Below are 23,751 nucleotides of genomic sequence, written 5' to 3' on the forward strand. Positions count from 1 at the left end.
AGAGCCAGAGCCAGAGCCAGAGCCTGAGCCAGAGCCTGAGCTTGAGACAGAGCCAGCTCAGGAGCCAGAAATGCTCATGAGCCAAAGAGCCAGCCCTCTTTTTATTTCCATTGGCTCTGGAGGTGTTCAACTTCACAGCCAATCCTGTCCTAGACTGCATTTCATTGTCACAGCAAACTTCCTACGGCCACTCCCTACTTTCCCTAGTGATCTTAATCAGATCTCTCTGTATCAATATTATTACCTTGAATTTTGTTCTCTGTATTTCCACCCTCCACCCCTGTTTCAAACAGGAGGCTGGACTGTTAGTGCAGAGCCAATAGCACCCTGCTTTGCATAAATCTAATTTTATTGTACACATTATTGTTCTGGACTGAAAGTTTGTGTCCCTCCAAAACTCATCTGTTGAAACTCTAAACTCCTATAGGATGTTATTTGGAGGTGGGGCCTTTGGGAAGTGATTTGATTTAGAAATAGTTATGAGGGTGGGACCCTCCTGATGAGGAAGAGACAGGAGAGTTCTGTCTCTAAGTGCACCCACTGAAGAAAAGCCATGTGAGATCACAGTGAGAAGGCAGCTTTCTGTGATCTAGGAAGAAAGCCACCACCAAGAACAAAATTTGCCAGCACCTTGGTCTTGCCAGCCTTTTCTGTGAGAATTAGAAATGTCGGTTGTTTAAGCCATGTAGTCAGTGGCATTTTATTATAGCAGCCTGAATTGACTAATACAGCTATATGGAGGGGGTCCCTGAGACTGGATGAGGAAGAAAGAACTGGCTTTGAATGTAACAAGAGGCAAGCATCTACATATCTGAAAAAGGTAGAAGACTTTCCAATAAGCTTTGTTACTCATAAGGAGTGATTTGCACTGGGAAAAATCTGACAAAACAAATTCATTTTATACATGAAGAAAAATCTCATTAACTTGAGCTTCAGTAATCCAGATTTTGAAAGAGTAATGATACCCAACATTTGAATAGTGCTTTTCTGTTCAGAGAGCAATTTCACATACTTAAAACCTATTTTATTCTAACACAATTCTTTGGGCGGTGGGTGTCAATCCAAAACTGAGGAAGAAATAAAATCAGGAGGATAAATAATTTGTCTCCAACCCAGGAAAGAGCCCATTAATCCACACTTGACTGAAGGGCATCATCAAATAAGGGTTAATGATCATTTAGCTGCAGTACCATCCTATGCTTACTGTATGTTCCCTCTAAACCCTGACTGTACTGGATAATGTTGAAATCATGCTTTATTAAATAACCTAACAGTGTGAAAAAGATTAAATGGAAAATTTAAAAATGATTGAAGTGAATAAACCTGAATTTGCTCCTATAGAATCAGGATTGCTGCAAAATAAAAATAAACCAGGAGTATTAGTGCGCTAATAATAAGCCAGTGATATTGAAGAATATTAGTTAGTCAGGGAACTATGATAATTATATTTCCTTCCTGTTTATTTGCTAAAGCAAGTCCTTGCAGGACCCTTATCAGACACCACTTGATTAGCCTAACTTGAATTTATATGTGCTTGGAAGCAATAAGATTGTATTTCTTTTTTTTTTTTTTTTTTTATTTATTTTTTTTTATTTTGGTTTTAGATTGTATTTCTTTAAAGTGGAGACATAACTCAAATTTTTTTTGATTTAGTCAGGTCTCTTGCCCAGTTTTTAAAAATGTGACATTTGATTGTATTTCTTTGTTAGACTTTGCTCTGAAACAGCAGTGTATAGGTACCTGACTCTATCAGGAAAAGTATGAGTCCTCAGCTTTTATAGAAAATAAAGACCTTCTGTCCCATGCAATAGAACTGAACTATATTATCAGTATTTTTCTTAAGAAAATTCAAGAGCCAAAACATCACATGCCATGAATTATAAAAGAGCCAAGTCTTGGTTTCATAAGATTTCAGTACAAAGCACAGAAAGGCAAAGGGTATTGTAAAAGCTGAAATAAAAGTCTTGCTTATGTGAAAGTGCTTTTTCTTTGGAGGAGGAGATTTTGTTTTTCAGATATCTGTCTTTTCCAGAGAGTTTCTGAGAAGCATAAAAATGAAACATAATTCATTGTGTGAACTCACAAAAGGTAGCTGAGCAGAAATGATGACTCTGTAGCTGCTGGTTCTCTGCCTGGTGCCTGGTGTTTCCTGTTTAAACACCAATTGCTCTGCCAGCACCTCAGAGCAATGATTAAAATCATTGGAAGACTTCATTTCCATGGTTAGTATTAAGCTTTGCATGCTTTTCATGTTGGGATAACTGGTTTTTTTTTGAAAAGAGAATAAGTATACTCAATTTGCTTTGGGAAATGGTGAAGCGGGGCCTTAAGTGTTACAACTTTAATAGAAGGAAATACTCCTACTTCCCCTTTTATGAGATGAAAGAAAATGTATAAATCTCCTTGGCTGTTGCCTGGAGTTTAACCTGCCATCTGCAGGAGCTTTTCCAGTCACGGTAATAGACTTTGCATGAGCAAAGGTGCAGACCAGAGTAGTCCTGAATAAGCAGGCCTGTCCACCCTGTGCCAGCAACAATAGATCGAGTCGCTGCCCATGGAGTGCTTTGTTAGTCTAGACAGCATAGAAGTTTCCTGGGCACAGAGGCAGATGCTAATATATGAAATTTTAGTATGGGCTGTGGGACTATCCAGTTCCCATCCCTGACTCCCCAAAAAGCATCCTGTTGTCCCCTAACCTCCAGGTCTCTCCACAAATTATGCCTGCAGTCCATTCTGTCCCTCAGTCTCCCACTGCCAAGTGCCCCAGACAGGGTGCCATTCTTCATACTTCACTGTGCTTTCAAATCTCCTGGGCAACTTGCTAAAATTCAGATTCCAATTGAGCAGGTCTAGGACAGGGCCTGAAACTGATCTCTAACAAGGTCTCAGGTGGCATTGATGCCGTTGGTTCATGGAACACACCCCAAGTGGCAAGCGTCTAGATGAGCTGACCTTTGTTGTCTACTACCTCCCTTTGCCAGCACTAAACAATTACCCTAAATTTAGATCATTTGTTTTCCTTATTCACATCCTAGTGACACAAGAGTACATGCTCTGGGATCAAGAGACCTGGGTTAGTCCTGGATCTTGGTTCTTATTATCTGAAAATGGGCATTAATAACCTATGCACATAGAATAAAAGGGATAAAAAATGAGACAGTGTTTGTGAGAATAAACTGTCAAGTGCCTTGTAAATATTTGTTGATCTGTAATATCTCCCAGATGTACTGAGAGGGGGAACTTCTAACGTCATGCTCTCAGTTGCCTATTCCATACAGAGGAGAAATTGTTATTATTGGTTCTGTTGTTCATTCATTGGGCTGTTTTTTATCAATGGGTGGGGTTATTGGTCCCAAAGGCAGCTGTCCAGACTCGTTTCTTGTCTCAGACCTAGGCAGGGCCTGTGTCATGGGGGAAGTTCAGCTCTGCTCATTCCATTTATTTTCTATCTTCTCCTTGCATGGAGCTCTGAGTCACTTTCTCTACAGAACTGGCTTGCTGTCAAGCTTGCTCCCTGACTTCCTTCTCCTGGTATGCTTTTCCCAAAATCTAAATTTTAGAGGGAGTTGGGTGGGTAGAAGCAGGAGATTCCCATTTTTCAGGAGTCTTGGGTTTGAACTCTTCTGCAGTTATGAATAAAGTAGAACTTAATTTCTGGGTTCCCAGCCATAACGGTAACAAGGTTTAAACCCTGGACTCATTTATTTGTTGTGTGGCATTGCAAGGATATAACATAGATATTTGATGTATACTAGCACTGATTAGAAAAGTGTGACAACAGTCACTTTACTTAGAAATTAATGATGTATCTAAATGTCTCCTGGTACCTGCACCCCTATGCTGGACATTGTGGTTGATGCCTCAATTTCATCATAGCACTCATCCATGTAGAAGAGCAATGAGGTTTGAATTGATCTCTGTTTCAGAGTAGAACCTGATCTGTTTAAATTAGTCATGATAACCCCACTCCTCTGGCTAGTTATTGACTCAGGAACCCAACCCCCAGTTCAGTAATGGAGAGGGGTGGGCACATGGCTGATTAGGCCCAGTCAGACTGAAGAGAAGGACCCTTGGCACTCTCTGTCTCTCTCTAAACTTGGACAGAAAATAATACAATCTTATTTTCTCAAGGAAGCCACCCTGCAACCTTGAAAAAAGCCAGGATGAAAGGACACCATGGAGAGCAGTGAGAGATAAAAGGATCCGAGTCCTTGCTGCTGTCATTGAACTGCTGGGTCAGCCAACTCTGAAGGCACTTGGAGCTGGGATTTCTATTACCTGTAGCTGAAAGCATCCTAAAGAATAGATTTCCCACATCCACAAAATTCCAGTCTTTCCATTATGGGAGTCTGTTCATTCATTTATTTAACACAGATTTTTGGAGCATCCACTGTCTACCTAGCTCAGTTATAAGTATTAAGGACACAACACCAAATTATACACAATTCCTAGCTCAATGAATTTCTGAGCTCATATTCTAGTAGAATAGACCAAAGTGTAAATAGATAATTACAAACCACTTCAATGGATGACAGTAGATGATACAAGAAGAGAATGTCGTCTGTGGTGGAACTATTGTGACTGAGCAGATTGGCCTTAAATTGAAGGATGCTGGGTATGTAGAGCTTCAAAACTATTACACAAGGAGTAATTGATTCTCTTCACAATGGTGCCTAGGAAAGCTTAACCCACCATAGCACCAATCAATCCCATTTGCTTCCAGTTATTGCAATGAGGGGAGAAGGCAGAGGCCTGTGCAAAATTCATTGCAACATCAATATATGTAGACAGTTCCTCAGCCTCTGCTCTGTTCCATCACTGTCTCCTGAATCCCATTTTGATCATAAATTCAGCAATAGAATAAGAGTACTACCCTTTCTCATTGTCACATGAATATATTGATTATCATTTCACATTGAAGTTCTTTAATTCCTGATAAGAAAACATCTTATCTAAGAAATATATATATATACATACATATACGTGTTAAAAAGGAACCATTGCAGATAAAAGAAATATGCTTTGAACTTTTAAGAAGTTTCATAAACACAAAGAATGTTTCTTTTCACTAGCCCTTATTACTAATTTTTTATTATACCCCATGTTAGAGATACTCAAAATCATAACCACTGAAAAGACAGACTCAGGCACATGAATATATAAACAGTTATCACAATGCAACTATTAAATATTCACATAGAACACTTAAAACAACATTTTATGCATTGTAGTGCGGAGAGACTTATAATCAAGTTATTTCTCCAAGTCACGAAAACATAGAAAGTAATCTCTGGAACCAGTGAGGTGAATCCTTCATGAATCCAGAGGATGTCATTGACTTTGTTAGTTGTTATCAATATGTGAGACCCTGAGCCAACACAAGTTTATTAACATATTGCTTCTCACCTTACTCTCCATAACTCCCCTCAGCTTTTGGGCAAGAAGTGAGGATAACAAAGCTTCCTGCAACAAATATTTTTGGTTCTGAAAAGACTTATTCCAGAACTGCTGTTTTTACTAATTTGAATTTTGTGAATTTTATGTGTTTCAAAATACGTTTATATTGCATCTTTTCTTATACTCAGGAATCATTAAATATGAAAAAAAAAATAAAAACACACTTTATTTCAGTTATACTGTATTTTTCAGCCTAAAACATTGGACTTGTGTAGACACAGCTGGAATTAGTCAACATTATTCTTTGCCTCAAGTAAACCAGAATATATATAAGAACACAATGACAAAAAATATCTTTGATTCACAGCTGGATTCACATCATTGTTGATTAGATTCTGACAGTCTAAGATGACTGTAAAAGAAGAAAAATCGGTAATACTAAATGGTTAGTTTTAATGTGACCACAAAGCTCTATCTCCCCTATAATCTCTATTAACACATTCACATTTTATGTAATGTTCTCATAACAAAATATAGCATCAGAAATACTTAGTATCAGGATGAAGCAGTTTTGTTTTTTAGATTTGAGGTTTTTGTCTTCAGGTCATGATTAACGCATTAATCCTATTTATTTTTTTTAGTTCACTGCTCATTAGGCCAGAAGATTCTGAAAAGTAATGCCTTTTCTCCTCATACATGCATGAGTCGTGAAAAAAAAAAAAAGAAAACAGGTGAAAAGAAAGGAAGAGAGTCTTTCTTCTGACCATTGAATTCATTTTCTTCTCTATCTTGAGCCTCTGAAAGCACTGTGAGCTACATGTGGAGAGTCTCTGTCCCATTCAGATGTTAGGTTGGGACATGCAGGGTATGGTGACAGGAGGCTGGTGTGACCACATGGAATGTGGTGGTAGTGAGTGTGAACTGCCTGGTGTCCTTGGCTAACTAACATAGAGTCTCTGTGTCTTGGTACAGATTCTTTGCTTTTAACTTTAAGGACACCTTGAGGTTGTAAGACAAGACAGACATAAAAGGGGAAATAAACAGAGAGAGGAGGCTTTCCTTGCTTTCCACCATCAGCTACATAAAGAAAGAGGAAGGTGAGAGTTGGAGGAGACATCAAGAAAGCTGAGAAATGAGTCTCTGTGTCCTACCAGGAGGAAGTCTGAGAGGGTAGGAAAAGTTCCCAGGAGATATGCCCGTGTGAAGTTTGAGGATCTGAGAGAAGCCCCCTCCCCAACATGTCTATCAAGAAGTCCAAGAGTCCTTTGGCTGAAGGCTGGTGAAAGACAAGGTGAGATTCTAGCATCTTCCAAATAAGGGGATGGGAGGGTAGCACATCTCAAATTTCTCAAGGCCCCCAAGTGGGAGGAAAACATTGCCTGAGTGTGAGAGTAAGAAAAAAACAGTAACAATGGACCACTGGACCTGCAGGGATCTGAGAGTGGGAACAAGGATGTGGGGCAAGTGGCTGCCATCTGAACAGATCCCCAGCACCAGAGAGACAAGGGGAAGCATTGGCTCACATGACTGTGGAGGCCAAGAAGTCCCACAGTTTGCTATTTGCAGGCTGGAGACCCAGGAAGACTGGTGGTGTAGTCTGAAGATCTGAGAGCTGAAGGAAGAGAGAATGAGAGAGCAAATCCTCCCTTTCTGCACCTTTTTGTTCTATCCAGATCCCCAGTGGGTTGAATGATACCCACCCACACTGGGGAAGGCAATGCACTTTACTCAGCCTACCCACTTAACTGCTAATCTCTTCCAGAAACACCCCAAAGACATACCCAGAAATAATATTTAACCAGCTATCTGGGAATCCTGTGATCTAGTGAAGCTGACACATAAAATTAACTATCACACTGTTTAGGACAGAGCATCTCAATCTTGAGAACTTCTAAACTTCCCAGAGCCTGCGCCATGCCCCAGTCCAATTAATCAGAATCTCTGACGATGCTCTCCAGATATTACTATGTTTTAAAGCTACCCATGTAAGTTCAGTGTGGCACAAGGCTTGACTCATTTGATTGACTGATTCAGTCTGTTCTGTACATACATGTCACTGACTCCAAGTACAGTCCACAGACCAGGAGCATCAACATCACCAGGGCATGTGTTAGAAATGGAGAACCTCATGCCCCATCCAGAACTTCTGATTCAGAATCTACAATTTAAAAAGATCCCAGGGAGCTTGTATGCACATTAAAGTTTGAGAAGGCTGCTGTTCACAGGCAGAGGTGAGAACCAGATGAGACAATGTAGAAAAAAGGCCCACTTGGGGATTAGATCAGTGATTTTCAGCCTTATGAAATGTTTAAAAAACACAGATGCCTGGGCTCTACCCAAGCCCTTTGATATCAGAATATCTAGATGGAATAAGGGTAGGAGTCTGGGCTTTGGCACATTCAAAAGTGCTGTGGTTGATGCTAATGGGCAGCCAGAGCTAAGAGCTGTGGGCTTAGATCAAGAAGCTGACAGCTCCTTCTTTATAGACATCTCTAGGGAAGAAGGGTCAGGGTACAAGGGAGAGGGACATTTCAAAGTGAAAGTAACTAAGTTACAAGTCTGAAATGACTGAGGAGTTATAGAGAATGACTAAGTTTGCCCTAGCTAGTGTGGCTCAGTGGATTGAGCACCAGCCTGCGAACCAAAGAGTCGCTGGTTCAATACCCAATCAGGACACATGCCTAGGTTGCAAGCCAGGTCCCCAGTTGGGGCACACGAGAGGTAACCCTCTCTTTCTCCTTTCCTTTCCCTCTCTCTCTAAAAATAAATAAATAAAATCTCTCTAAAAAAAAAAGAAAATTACTAAATTCATGTGGAAGCGACTGGGTTAAACGGTCACATCAGACAGCCTAGAGCTTAAAGACAGACCATAGCATTGAGTTTTACAAAGATGAAGATATATTTTTTCCAAGCCTGATTCTGTGAATGTGAAATTAATCCTCATACAAAATGCTGTTACAGTGCCTAGCATGCAGTAGTTACTCAATGAGTGGTTATTATTTTTAAGCAGCTAATATACAAAGTGTAGGCACAAGTAGGTTTACAGTTGTTCATATGAAAAAAGACATGAAGGTTCTGATTATTACAATAGTTTTATTAACTCAAAGGAATGTCACAATGGCACAGTGGACTTAGATATAATCTCACACATGCTCAAATTGCCGGCCTTCATTGTTTACACATTCTGTAGTCCACTTGCTATGCTCAAGCACACTTTGACACAAAGTTCTTTACTGTCATCAATTTCTCAACATGCTTCTCGTATACAGCAAATTATATCACCCACAATACATGGTTTTTATGAGAAGACTTTATCTTTGATAACTCCCCAGAGAAGTCTGTTGGGGTGAGGTCCGGTGATCATGGAGGCCACTTCACTGGTCCTCATTGACCTATCTACCTGTTGGATCATTGTTCATCAAGAACACACACTGTTATGGCATAGTGTGGAGGAGCTCTGTATTGTTGAAAGAAGTCATCATTATGCTGTCTCTGTAATTGCAGTAGATCAGTGTCCCTCAGCATGTTAAAGTACAGGTTTTGTGTAACCATTATGTGGAAAAAAAATAGGTTCAAGTACATCTTTACATGAAAGACCCACCTAAACTGCAATCCTTGCTGCTTCTACTGTCCCTGTATCATTACATGGGGATTTTCTCTTGAATAGCAGACACAGTTGTGCTGATTTACAGCACCTGAAAGTTTAAAATGAACTTCAGTGGATTGTGTAATTTTATCATTGATGCCATTGCCTTGTCTTTCTTCACTTAGAAACACTTTACAGAGTTGTAAACGGCAATCTGGATAATCCATTTATAACCCATTAAGCAATCTTAGCTGACGGATACATTTTCAAACATTGCATTAGATGACTCAAAGATCTACAGGAAATGCCTAACTCAATAGAAACTCCTTGTTTTGATTTTTTGGGCTCTTTGTATATGCCTGACTCACTAACATTTCATTTTCCTTGGTGGTAAGACTGACTGGCTGACCACTTTAGGAGTACTACAGATGAACCCACTTTCATCAAATTTATTGTATAGTTTGTAAATTTTTTATGTACTTGGTGAAGGTGTGCCAAATACTTCAGCCCATTTCTTTTTTTTTATTTTTATTTTTGGTTTTTCAATTACAGTTGTCCCAATTTTCTCCCAATTTCTCTCCCCCACCCAACCCACCCCCTCTCCCGCAATCATATCCCTCCCCGTTGTCCATGTCCATGAGTCATTTATATGTTCTTTGACTAAACCCTTCCCTTACTTATCCCCCTTCTCTCCCTCCCCCCTCCCCCCTATTGACTGCTATTCTGCTCTTTGTTCTATTTAGTTCTTTTGTTTGTGTTGTTCTTTAGTTTCCTGTATTAGGTGATATCATATGGTATTTTTCTTTCTTTGCCTGGCTTATTTCACTAAGCAAAATTCTCTCTAGTTCCATCCATGTTGTTGCAAATGGCAGGAGTTCCTTCTTTCTTTCTGCTACATAGTATTCCATTGTGTAAATGTACCACAGTTTTTTGATCCACTCATCTACAGATGGGCACTTAGGTTGTTTCCAGCACTTAGCTATTGTAAACAGTGCTGCAATGAACATAGGAGTGCATAAGTTCTTTTGAACTGGTGTTTCAAGATTCTTCGGGTATAATCCTAGTAGTGGAGTCGCTGGTTCAAAAGGCAGTTCCATTTTTAATCTTTTGAGGTAATTCCATACTGTTTTCAATAGTGGCTGCACCAGTCTGCATTCCCACCAACAGTGCAGTAGGGTTCCCGTTTCTCCACATCCTCGCCAGCACTTGTTGTTTGTTGATTTGTTGATGATGGCCATTCTGACTGGTGTAAAATGGTATCTCATTGTGGTTTTTATTTGCATCTCTCTGATGGCTAATGATGTTGAGCATTTTTTCATGTGTCTATGGACCTTCTGTATGCTCTCTTCGGAGAAGTGTTTGTTCAGGTCCTTTGCCCATTTTTTAATTGGGTTGTTTGTTTTCTTGATGTTGAGTCATATCAGCTCTTTATATATTTTGGAAATCAGTCCCCTGTCTGTGATGTCATTGGCAAATATGTTTTCCCATATGGTTGGTTTCCTTTTCATCTTGCTGATGTTTTCTTTTGCTGAGCAGAAACTCTTTAGTTTGATGTAGTCCCATTTGTTTATTTTTTCCTTTATTTCTCTTGCTTTAGGAGATGTATCCGTGAAGAAATTGTTATGTGAGATATCTGATATTTTCTTGCCTATGTTTTCCTCTAGGACTTTTATGGTATCACGGCTTACATTTAAGTCTTTGATCCATCTTGAGTTTATTCTCGTGTGTGGTGTAAGTTGGTGGTCTGGTTTCATTTTTTTGCAGGTCCCTATCCAGTTCTCCCAGCACCATTTGTTAAAGAGGCTCTTCTCACTCCATTTTATGTTCCTACCTCCTTTGTCAAATATTAGTTGACCATAGAGGCCTGGGTTTATTTCTGGACTCTCTATTCTGTTCCACTGATCTATATGTCTGTTCTTATGCCAGTACCAGACTGTTTTGATTACAGTGGCTTTGTAGTATTGTTTGACGACTGGTGTTGTGATTCCTCCTGCTGTGTTCTTCTGTCTCAAGATTGCTTTTGCTATTTGGGGTCTCTTTTGGTTCCATATGAATTTTTGGAGTATTTGTTCTAGGTCTGTGAAATATGTCATTGATATTTTAATAAGGATTGCATTGAATCTGTAAATTGCTTTGGGTAGTATGGTCATTTTGATGATGTTGATTCTTCCCATGCAAGAACATGGTATTTGCTTCCATTTATTTGTATCTTCCTTAATTTCTTTCTTCAATGTTATGTAATTTTCAGAGTACAGGTCTTTTATCTCTTTGGTTAAGTTTATTCCTAGGTACTTTATTTTTCTTGTTGCTATAGTAAATGGTATTTTCTTTTTTGTTTCTGTCTCTGATATTTTATTGTTGGTGTACAGAAATGCCTTAGATTTCTGTATATTTATTTTGTACCCTGCGATTTTGCCAAATTCACTTATTATATCGAGTAGTCTTTTAGTGGAGTTTATAGGATTTTCTAGGTATACTATCATGTCATCTGCATATAATGAAAGTTTTACTTCCTCTTTCCCAATTTGGATGCCTTTTATTTCTTTTTCTTGTCTGATTGCTGTGACTAGGACTTCCAACACTATGTTGAATAGGAGTGGAGAGAGTGGACAACCTTGTCTAGTTCCTGAATTCAGGGGGAATGCTTTCAGTTTTTGTCCATTGAATATGATGCTGGCCTCAGGCTTCTCATATATAGCCTTAATTATGTTAAGGCATGCTCCCTCTATTCCCGTTTTGCTGAGTGTTTTCATCATAAATGGGTGTTGTACTTTATCAAATGCTTTTTCTGCATCTATAGATATGATCATGTGATTTCTGTCTTTCATTTTGTTTAGGCGATGTATTATATTTATTGATTTGCGAATATTAAACCATCCTTGCATCCCTGGAATGAAGCCCACTTGATCGTGATGTATGATCTTTTTGATGTATTGCTGGATCCTGTTTGCCAATATTTTATTGAGGATTTTAGCACCTATGTTCATCAGTGATATTGGCCTGTAATTTTCTTTCTTTGTTGTGTCTTGACCTGGTTTGGGGATTAGAATAATACTGGCTTCATAGAAAGAGTTTGGGATTTTCCCCTCTTCTTGGATTTTTTGGAACAGTTTGAGGAGGATAGGAGTTAGTTCTTCCCTGAATGTTTTGTAGAATTCGCCTGTGAAGGCATCCGGTCCAGGGCTTTTGTGTGCAGGGAGATTTTGGATTACTGTTTCAGTTTCCTTCTTTGTTATTGGTCTGTTGAGACTTTCTACTTCTTCTTGATTCAGTTTTGGAAGGTTGTATGTTTCTAGAAATTTGTCCATTTGTTCTAGATTGTCAAATTTCTTGCCATACAGTTGTCTGTAGTAATTTCTAACTATCATTTGTATTTCTGTGGTATCAGTCATGATTTTTCCTCTTTCATTTCTGATTTTGTTTATTTGGGTCTTCTCTCTTTTTTTCTTGATTAGACTGGCTAGAGGCTTGTCGATTTTGTTGATTTTTTCAAAGAACCAGCTCCCACTTTTGTTGATCTTTTGGATTGTTTGTTTAGTCTCTATGTCATTTAGTTCTGCCCTGATCTTGATGATTTCGTTCCTTCTTCTTGCCCTAGGCTTTGTTTGTTGTTGTTGTTCTAGTTCTTGTATCTTTATGGTTAGGTTTTTTATTTGAGATTCTTCTAGTCTTTTCAGATATGCCTGTATTGCTATGAACTTCCCTCTCAGGACTGCTTTTGCTGTGTCCCACAGGTTTTGGGTTGTTGTGTGCTCATAATCATTAGTTTCTAGACATTTCTTGATTTCTTTTTTGATGTCATTGTTAATCCATTCATTATTTAATAGCATGTTATTCAATCTCCATGAGTTTGGGTGTCTTTGATTTTTTTTCTCTGAGGTTGATTTCTAGTTTCAAGGCATTGTGATCTGAAAAGATGCTTGATATGATTTCAATTTTCTTGAATTTGTTGAGGCTTGTTTTGTGTCCTATCATGTGATCTATCTTTGAAAATGTCCCATGTGCATTTTAAAAGATGGTATATTTTGCTTCTTTGGGGTGGAAAGTTCTATATATATCAGTTTGGTCCATGTGGTTTAGTGTGTTGTTCAATGCCTGTATATCCTTGGTGTTTCTTTGCTTTGATGATCTGTCTATTGTTGATAATGGAGTGTTGAAGTCCCCTACTAGGAGTGTGTTGTTGTTGATATCCTTTTTGTGGTCTTCTAGTATTTGCTTTATGTATTTGGGTGCTCCTATGTTGGGTGCATATATGTTTATCAATGTCATATCTTCTTGATGGATTGTTCCTTTAAGTATTATGAAATGTCCTTCTTTGTCTCTTTTAATTGCCCTTGCTTTGAAATCCGTTTTGTCTGATATGAGGACTGCTACCACGGCTTTTTTTTCCAGACCATTTGCTTGGAATATTTTTTTATATCCCTTTACTTTCAGTCTGTGTAAATCTTTTGTTTTGAGGTGTGTTTCTTGTAGACAGCAAATATGTGGGTCCTGTTTTCTTATCCATTTCGTTACCCTATGTCTTTTAATTGGAGCATTTAATCCATTTACATTTAAGGTTATTATTGACGTGTATTTATTCATTGCCCTTCATACTTCTGTTCCTCTCCTCTCTTGTTCTTTTCTTCTTTTTTCTTAGAACACACCCTTTAGCATCTCTTGCAATGCTGGTTTGGTGGAGATGTATTCTTTCAGTCTTCCTTTGTCTGAGAAACTCCTTATTTCACCTTCTATTTTGAATGAGAGCCTTGCCGGGTAGAGTATGCTTGGTTGTAGGCCTTTGTTTTTCATTGCTTGAAATATTTTTGACCATTCCCTTCTGGCTTGTAATGTTTCTGTTGAGAATACTTCAGCCCATTTCTGTCGAAACTTTTTGGCATGCTCTGTCTTCCAGTATTGTTTAAGTATCCACTTTCTTTGGTCATTGGTTAAATTACCAGCGATTATCACCTAAAAGATAAACCATAAATAAGGATGTGAAATAATAATGAGACAAATAATACAAATAAATAATGCGATAGTTAATAAATAATTATATACAATAAACAGTGTTGTACATACTCACAACTGTAAACCTACTTTTGCCCACCCTTGTAAGACCACTACTCCTCCTTTGGTTTCTGAATTTGAAGATGAAACTCTTGCAACAATTTTGGAAACTATCTTTGAATATATTCTATTTCTTATTATCTATATTCTAGTAGTAAGCTGCAATTATATGTATGTCAGATCTTCTCATTCTATTCTTTGTGGCTCTTATTAATCTTGTATGTTCCATTATTTATCTCTCCATACTGCATTTTGAGTAATTTCTTCAAATATATTTTCAAGTTCATAAATTCTTCTTAAATCGAGCTTATTCTGCTGTTAGTAAGATCTTTTAACTTTAATTTTAATTATTATATTTGTGTTAATAAGATAAATATTTCTTTTCTTTTCCTATCTCCACTATTACTTTTTAATCCTCACCCATGGATATTCTTACTGACTTTAGAGAGAGAGGACGGGAGAGGAAGAAACATTGACATGAGAGAGAAACATCGATCAACTGCTTCACATATACACCCCAACCAAGCATCGAACCTGCAACCTAGGTATGTGCCCTAACTGGGAATCTAACCCCCAGCCATTTGGTGTGTGGGATAATGTTCCAACTAACTGAGCCACCAGGCAGGTCTTATCTCCATTATTTTTATTGTCTTCTGTTTATATTTGGAATCTCTTTTTTGTATCTTTGAAAAATTAAATCATACTTAATTTTTAGTTTTTGTCCAATATCAAATTATTGTAAGTTTGACTTTGCTTTGTGTTTTTTTATTCTGCCTCTTGCATATTGCATGTAGTGGTTTCTTTATTTAGGGGGTGTGTGTGTATTTGTGCATGTAAGTTATGTAAGTTCATTCTTTATTTGTAGAAATTCTTTGAGCATTTACAGATAATCCCTTTTGGCAAGTGTTTGTGTTGGCTTCTAGGCTACAGTGAATATTACCAACCCATGACACTTATAACTTACAAGCTTAAAGTTTGTAGTCGGCAGCCGACTACAACATAAATAGGACAACATAAATAGGGTGAATTTGAGCAGCAAAGATGCAAATGAGTCAGCTTTTAGCTGTAAATGTTTAGAGTTGAATCTTTCTCCCTTCCATCCAGAGTCAAGCTGAAAGTGGTATTTTGCCCCACTGTCCATATGTTAGGCGACTTTATTTCTGGTAGGCCTTCACAATGAGAGGGCTCCTTTGACATCCCAGCTTTATACAAGGTCTCTTATTATCTTTTTGTTTCTGCACCCCAAACAGCTATTATACAGAAGCTTCAAGTCTCCAGATTGGCCCCTGCTTCAGGGTACAATACAAGCCAGGTAAAATACTTGTTTACATCTCTGTATTCCTGCTTCCAGTTTATCCTTGGCTTCTTTGTGGATGCCTTTCTTTATTGCCAGCTTATTCATACATTTCAATGATTTTTTAAAGACCATATCCAGTATTTTTAGTTGTTTCAGAGGGAAGGCTGTCTGAAGTAACTTATTCAAAATATTGCCAGAAATGGAAGACCTCTTAGTAATTTCTGTCCTAGCAAAAAAGATTTTGACAAACTTTCAAAAGGCTCAGGAATGAAAGCTGGAAAATGAAGATACTTTTTAGAGAGTGAACCTTGTTCAAAGAACCAGCATTTAAACTTATATTCCTTGTTTTACAGGAATGAAATAGACAAAACAAATTTTGTGATATTCTTTGCTTTTTGAAGAGTATTGGTAATTTAAATTTCTGCAAAAGCAGCAAAAATCTCCTTGAGCCAGGCGACCAAATGAAAATGGAAGCAATAATCTTATCTTGATGCTGATTCAGATGTTGACAGAAAGCTGAGTGTGAAATTCTATTGCTTATCACAAAGACGAAAAATCACTTAACTTTGCTGAGGCCTCTAATAAAAATTTGAAAAACATTCCGGTAAAGGAGGGTAATATCACTCACCAAAAATAATTGCTTCAATAAGGATCATCCTGCCCAAATGGACGTGACTCAGTTGGCTGAGCATTGTCCTGGAAAGCAAAAGGTCAGTGGTTCAATTCCTGGTCAGGGCACATACCGGGGTTTTGGGCCAGGTCTGCGGTAGGGACACATGTGAGAGGCAACTGATTGATGTTTCTCTAGCACATCAGTGTTTCCCTCCCTCTCTTTCTCCTCCCTTTCCTTCTCTCTAAAAGTAAATAAATAATTAAAATTTAAAAACAGAGATCATCTTATTAAGTTACTGTTATGCCTATGTATTGTTTTTAAGTCCCTCAGTTTCTTGGGCTTGGATGTGACAGGTTAGTCATACCATCGCCATTCCTCATGTGGCCATAGAGAGGTGTATCAAAATGTATGATGTGGTTCATGTTTATGCAGCCAGAGATTTAGAACTGCAGGTTCTTTTATTCTTTTTTAATTTTATATATTTATTTTAAAGTATATTTTATCGATTATATTGTTACATTTCCTTTCCCTTTGCTCCCCTCTGCTCAGTACCCCACTCCCTTCGAGCAATCTCACCCCCCTTAGTTTATGTCCATGGATCATCCACATAAGTTCTTTGACTTCACCCTTTCCTATATTATTCTTAACATCCCTCTGTCTATTTTGTAACAACCAATTATGCTTCTTAATTCCTGCACCATTTCCCCATTTTTTCCCCTTCTCCCTCCCAGCTGATAACCCTCTAAATGATACCCACACCTATGATTCTGTTTCAATTCTGGTTTGCTTAGTTGGATTTTGTTTTTATTTTTTAGATTCAGTTGTTGATAGTTGTGAGTTTGTTGTCATTTTAATGTTAATAGTATTTATCTTCTTTTTCTTAAATAAGTCCCTTTAACATTTCATGTATTATAATAATGGCTTGGTGATGATGAACTACTTTAGCTTTACCTTGTCTGGGAAGCACTTGATCTGCCCTTCCATTCTAAATGATAACTTTCCTGGACAGAGTCATCTTGGTTGTAGGTCCTCGCTTTTCATCACATTGAATACTGCCTGCCAGTCCCTTCTTGCCTGCAAAGTTTTCGTTGAGAAATCAGCTGGTAGTTTTATAGACACCCCTTTGTAGGTCACTCTCTGCTTTTCCCTTGCTGCTTTTAAGATTCTCTCTTTATCTTTCACTTTTAGTATTTTAATTATGATATGTCTTGGTGTGGTCCTCTTTGGGTCTAGCTTGTTTGGGACTCTCTGTCCTTCCTGGACTTGTATGTCTATTTCCTTCACCAAATTTGGGAACTTTTCCTTCATTATTTTTTCACATAAGCCTTCAATTTCTTGCTCTTCTTATTCTCCTTCTGGCACCCCTATGATTAGAAAGTTGGCACATTTAAAGTTGTCCCACAGGTTCCTATGCCTCTCCTCAGTTTTTTTCAATTCTTATTTCCTCATTCTGTACTGGTTGACTGTTTATTTCTTCCTTATGTTCCAAATCATTGATTTGAACCCCAGTGTCTTTCCCTTCACCATTGGTTTTGTGTGGATTTTCCTTCATTTCATTTAGTATAGCCTTCACTTCTTCCCTTATGCGTTTGCCATACTCAAGCATATCTGTCAAGTCTGTGAGCATCTTTATCACCGGTGTTTTTAGAACTCTGCATCTGTTAGGTCGGCTATCTCCTTGTTTGTTAAGTTGACTATCTCCTCGTTGCTTAGTTCTCTCACTGGAATCTTAATTTGTTCCCTCTTTTGGGCCATGCTTCTCTGTCTCCTCATCTTGACAGGCTCCTGTGTTTATTTACCTCTGTGTCATAGGCAGAGCTGTTGCTCCTGTTACATTGTAAAGGGCGGAGCCTTAGGTATTCATTAGTACGAGTGACCCATTTCACTATGTTGTGGCACTGTATGTTGGGGAGGGGTCTGAGAGGGAACAATGCTGCTTACTCAGCACCCTCTCCTTTTCCAGGCACTCCTTCCACTTCCTGTATGGGACTGACGCCTCTCTAGCTGTTGCCCTGGCTGCCATTCCCAGAGTGGGTGGGTCTGCATATGTTCTAGGACCATGAGGGCCCTTTAAGCAAGTGGACTCTGCTGAGAGATTGGCAGTTTCTTTTTTTACCCCAACCCCACTGGTTTTCACAGTCAGAAGCAATGAGGCTTTATTTTCCCCAGAGTTGCAACTGTGAGCTTCATGGTCTGCTATGGTGCTGGGAATGCTATCCAGGTGTGCCTCTCTACTTTTTAAAATGTGTGACTGCACTTTCTGCTAGCCTGCTGCTGCCACCACACTGCTTCTTCTCTTCCCTGGCTCTGCCCCTCTTACCTGTCTGGATGAGTATTTTTCTTTATAGCTTTGTTTGTTGGCATTCCATGCAGCTTGATTTTCTGGAACTTCTGGTTGTCTCTAGTTTTGAGGTAGTTGTATTCCTTCTCAGTTGTAGAGGGAGATGCAGCATGTATATCTAGGCTTCCATTTGGCTGGAAGCCCCCCCAGAAATTCATATTCTTCAAACAAGGTAAAACATGTTCTATACTTGTATCTGCTGGCATGCTGCATATAGTTGTCTGCATAAAATAAATGAGTCAGCCTACTTGAAAGCTTTCTGTTTTTGACTAATGCCACTATGGAGATTTTCAGTGATGGAAGTAGTGAGCCAGGTTTAATTTTATCCAAAGTTTTAAAAATTATTCATTATATTTAAATAATAAGGATAACAGATACTCTAAACTTTACTCTAAACTTCATTTGAAAAAACTGGACTGGCCCTTTTAAAGCTGGTAAAAGGCAGTCACAAAGAAGGCAGAGCACAACAGGTTAAAAATAACAAGTCTTTCCCACAGTGTTTGTCTAAGCCTGGATGGCGGCCCAGGTTCCCATTGACTTCATTCTCCTCACCTGCTGTTGGTATCCATGATGGTGCGCTCCAAGCTCATGCATCCCCCCACCTGGTGCCTCTGACAGTGGCTCTGCCCTGGGGTTGCATATAAAGAACTCCTGCCCCCACCCTCCATGTTTAATGGCTGCACTGCCTTCTTCAGAGAAAAAGGTTGACATGGACTCTGCCAATAAAGAAATGATCTAGATTAGCCATAAGATTACATAATTTCTTTTGCTCTAAATTCCTAAACATTCTTATCTGATTCTATGATAAGATTTGATGGCATAAACACATTCTTTGAGAAACTTTTGAGCCAGAAAAAATGAAGAACAACTTAAGTTTTGATTCTAAGGAACAGGCAAAATCCATTTTCCGAATAATTTTTCCCTTTCAGAAGGAATTAATCTCACTGAAGCCCTCTCTGCCCCTTTGCTCACATGTGCTCTTTATGTCTTTTTTTATTGCTATAAAATATATAAAATTTATGACTTTTAACCATTTTAACTGTACTATTCAATGACATTAAGCACATTGACATGATTGTGCAGGCATCACAGCTATCCATCTCCTTTCATCATCCCAGACTAAAACTCTGTACTTGCTCGACAGCACCTTCCCACTACTTCTTTCCCTAAGCCCAGAGGGAGTGCTAGTGAATGGTTCTAGACTTCTTAACTTTTGTTGGAAAAGATATAACTTTAAGCATCACCCCTATTCCTCAGGAACCCTCTCCTAGAATACGTTCCCCCTAATATCCACTTAGTGCATTTGTTTTATCTCCTTCAAATCTTTTTGAATTTTATCTTTTCATTGAAGCTCCCCATTTAATGCTGCCCTTCTTCTTCCTTATCCTGTTTATGCTGCTTAGCCTTTTCTTTCATCCATAGTGCTTACTTCCTTCTAACCTACTAAATATTCACTTAATATTCATTGTGTTAATTGTGAAGCTTCTCTACCACCCCTGAGAAACATAAACTCTGTGAGGGTGAGACGCTTTGTCTATTTTATTCACAGGCATATTTCAAATACCTAGAACAGTGAGTGCCTGGCACATAGTAGGTGCTCAATAAACATTTTGTTGAATAAATATAATCAATAAAACAGAGCAAATCATAATTGGTAATATGTATTGCAGTACTTCCTTATAAAATGCTGCACTAAGTATTTCTTAATACGTTATCTTGTTTGGTTCTTCCAATGACCCTGTGATGTTGGTACAATCATTTCGTAGCCATCACATTACATGTGGTAAAAATGAGGTTTAGAAAGGTCAAATAATTTGTGAAAATTCCTCAACTAGTAAACAGGGATTAAAGCTAGACAAGCTTACTCTGCCTCTGAGTTCTAAATCATTGGTCTATAAGGGCCAGTTACATAATGTACAGGGCTCGGTGTGAAAGGTAAATTTAAGGTCCCTTGTTCAAGAACCATTAGAATTTTAAGATGATGGCAGCAGAGCATTTAACTAATTGCAAGGCTCCATGTCACTGCAAAGGCCACATGTCCAGCCCTGGACTAATAAGTGTACATGCCTTGCCATGGCAACAAAGCAGCAGGCACTGCTTTTAGCCCTTTCATCCCCATTTCAGGATAGGTGACATTCATCCAGTTTTAAATTTAGAGCTAGAAGGAGCATGACAGGTGATTTCATTCCATTCATTTCACAGATGAGGAAACAGTCTCAGAGAGGTGCTATTTATAAAGGAACATACTTTAGAGCTACAGCATATCCCACATACAGCCCCTTGGTATTGAACGAGACCAGAGTGACTAAAAGTAGGCATTTTTTTACAATAATCAAAAGAGCTATTGGTAATATTTTAAATACTGATGTTTGTCAGGGATTTATTAAAAAAAACTAAAGAAGATTCAAGGGCATCCTCAGAATGATATCACTCATTTGTATTCACATATATTTTCTTAAGAAAAAGAGTGGAGGACCTCACACTTATAAATACATTTGTCTATTTACTTCTCCCTACCTGTGTCCCTTTCAGACTTCAGAGTCTAATTGAAATCATACATCCCCTTTTGGGCATTCATTTCTATTTAAACTAAATCAGCATGCATACTCTTTTTTTATGGGTTATACTGGTATTTTGTGGAAAGTTAAGGCACAAGTCAAACATGCATTTCCTTAGTTATCTGAGAAATGATGGCATTAGCCTTCATGTGACCCCAGGGAAATGCCACTGTACACATAGGACAGATGAGAGTGAAAGAAGCAAAAGATACCTTAGTATTATTATAAAATATTATTTTTACATTTTTATTATGTAAATTCATATAACAAAAATTGCCATTTTTAAGTATACAATTCAGTGCCATTAATTAGATTCACAATGTTGTGCAACCATCACTGCTATCTATTTCCAAAACTTTTTCATCACTGTATATAAAAACTCTGAAACTATCAAGCAATAATTACCATTTCCCATTTCCCCAGCTCCTGGTAACCTCTAATCTACTTTCTTTCTAAATAAATTTGCCTTTTGTAGATATTTCATACAATATTTGGTGGAGTCATACAATATTTGACCTTTCATGGGTGGCTACTTCACTTAGCATAATGTTTTCAAGATATTTCAATGTATTCAAATTTTATTCCTTTTTATGGAAGAATAATATTCCATTGTATGGATATATCACAGTTTATTCATTTATCTGTTGATGGATACTTGGGTTATTTTAACCTTTTGTCTGTTGTAAATAATGTTGCTATTAACATTGGTATACAAGTATCTATGTGGATCATATAGTAGTTGTGTGTTTAACCTTTTGAGAAACCAAGCTTTTCCCTAGCAACTGCATCACCTACATTCTCAATGGCAGTGCACTAAGGCTTCCATTTCTGCACATCCTCACTAGACTTGTTAGTTTCTATTTTTTTGGATAATGGCCATTCCAATGGGTATGAGTTGGTTTCTCATTGTGGTTTTGACTTATATTTCCTAGTGACAATGATGTTGAACATTTAGTTGGTATCTCACTGTAGTTTTGACTTATATTTCCCTAGTGACAGTGATGTTGAACATCTTTCCATGTGGAAAATATTTTTTACCTCACAGATTCCTATTGTAGAAAGTACCAAGTCTACAGTATACTTATCCTTCCTCAAACTCCCATAGTGTTAATGGCATAAGAAATGCAAATGTCTTACACATTCTATTTCATATAACACCTTGTATCATTGCCTGCATGTGATAAATGCACTCAAAATATTCCTGATTAATTAATTGCTTACTTAAATGTATTCCTTCTTTTTTAGAAAGAGAAATGAAAATTTATTCAGGATAATGATGTGTCCAGTTAAAAATACCCCTCACCCATCCTTAGGCTCTCTTGCAGTTAGGAGTGGACATGTAACCAATATTTGGTGGCATAATTGAAGTCTACAGGGAGGCTTTAGGAAAACCATTGTTTATATGATGAAAGGGCTGGTTTCAACTGGCATATGCCCTTTCTCTTTTTCTCTTTTCCCTTTTTCCTGCTTGAAATGTAGACACATTTCTGCATGTGGAGTACCCATCCTGCAACCTCTGGGCCAAAAGCACTGAGTAAGAACAGTGGAACAAGAAACTAGAAGGAGCCTGGGCCCCTGATGACTTCCTCAAGTTTCTGCCCTGCTCTACTGACATTCAGATTTTTTATTCAGCTAGTAAAGCCCAATTTGGTTAAGTTCTATAGCTGGCTTTTTTTTTCTTTAATATTTGTTACATATTTATATCTTAAAACACCACCCAAATTAGTGAAAACAAGGCATTCAATGGCACACCAGTGGCAGAAGCTGCTTATTAACTATTAATCATTATTATGAAGTCATATGTATATAAAAACACTAAAGAGAACAGACTTAACTAAAGTTAATAAAAAACAGATATAATCACAAATAATACCAGATTTTAAACAGGAATTTGTAAAGATTTTACTACATAAGGATTTCACTCAAAGGAGACAAAATACATAGTAATCTCAAACTTGGACCATACCAAGTTAATTTCCTCTTAGTTGAGGCCTATCCAACCTCAGTGACATTTCTGGATGAACCATAAAGTTACCACTGTACATTTTAATTTTAAAAGGATTGGTCCAGTTAAGTCTTCTCTATTTTTAATTCCTCTTCTTCATTTACTATATTGGCAGCAACATCATTATCTGGATTATCTAGAATGTCTTTGCTAAATCCATCTGACTCCTTGCTTTGATCCTCACCTGTATGAACATCTTCAATAGTCTGTGTCCTGAATGTGTTCATTAGCAAGTCATTTTCTAGGGACTGACTATTACTCAGTAGCTTGGCCTGCCTTCTTTCCAATGCCAGTTGTTTATTTCTCTCAATTCTTTGTTGTTGCTCTTTGGTTAGGCTTCTAGTTGACTCAGAAGCAATCTTCACATTGGTCAAAAAGGGATCTAATTCAGTAGCAGTTACATCACGGGCATTATTTTCCCCTACTTCATCATTATTGCTAATAAAATCTTCATTTAAAATAGGGAGATCAAATTGAATTCATTTTAAACAGGTCTGAACTTCCTTTTTATTTCCCAGGTATTCAGCTCTGTCAATAAAATCCTCAAATTGCAGTTTAGGGACTAGCCTGTGTTCCCAGTGCTCTATGTGTCTGATTAGCATCTTCAAGTCTTCAGCCTCATGACCTTTACTTTTGAATTTTGCCTTATCAAACACATGCTTTAATGCTGGAAGCCCTCTCTCTGAAATTAATCTCTGAGCATCCAGCTTGGGTATATTCCTTTTAACTGTTCTCTTTGGAGGTACAGGAATTGGTGGTCTTCTTTCTGACTCATCATCGGGTTCAGCTCCATCACTATCTTCTCTCTCTGGAGAAGCAGGAGATGGGAAAGGAGGAAGGGTTTCATCTTCTACATGCTCATAACCTGGTAGGTCAATCAAGCCATGCTTCTCTGGTTCCAGCAT

General features: G+C 38.0%; 1 pseudogene; it reads right to left on the reverse strand.

Moving 5' to 3' along the window:
• Positions 1-22,893: 22,893 nt before the first annotated feature.
• LOC150015384 (TIMELESS-interacting protein pseudogene) lies at positions 22,894-23,751 on the reverse strand (annotated as a pseudogene).

This window comes from Furipterus horrens, unplaced genomic scaffold (genome assembly GCF_987537825.1).
Source record: "Furipterus horrens unplaced genomic scaffold, mFurHor1.1.pri manual_scaffold_3, whole genome shotgun sequence".
Lineage (NCBI taxonomy): Eukaryota > Metazoa > Chordata > Mammalia > Chiroptera > Furipteridae > Furipterus > Furipterus horrens.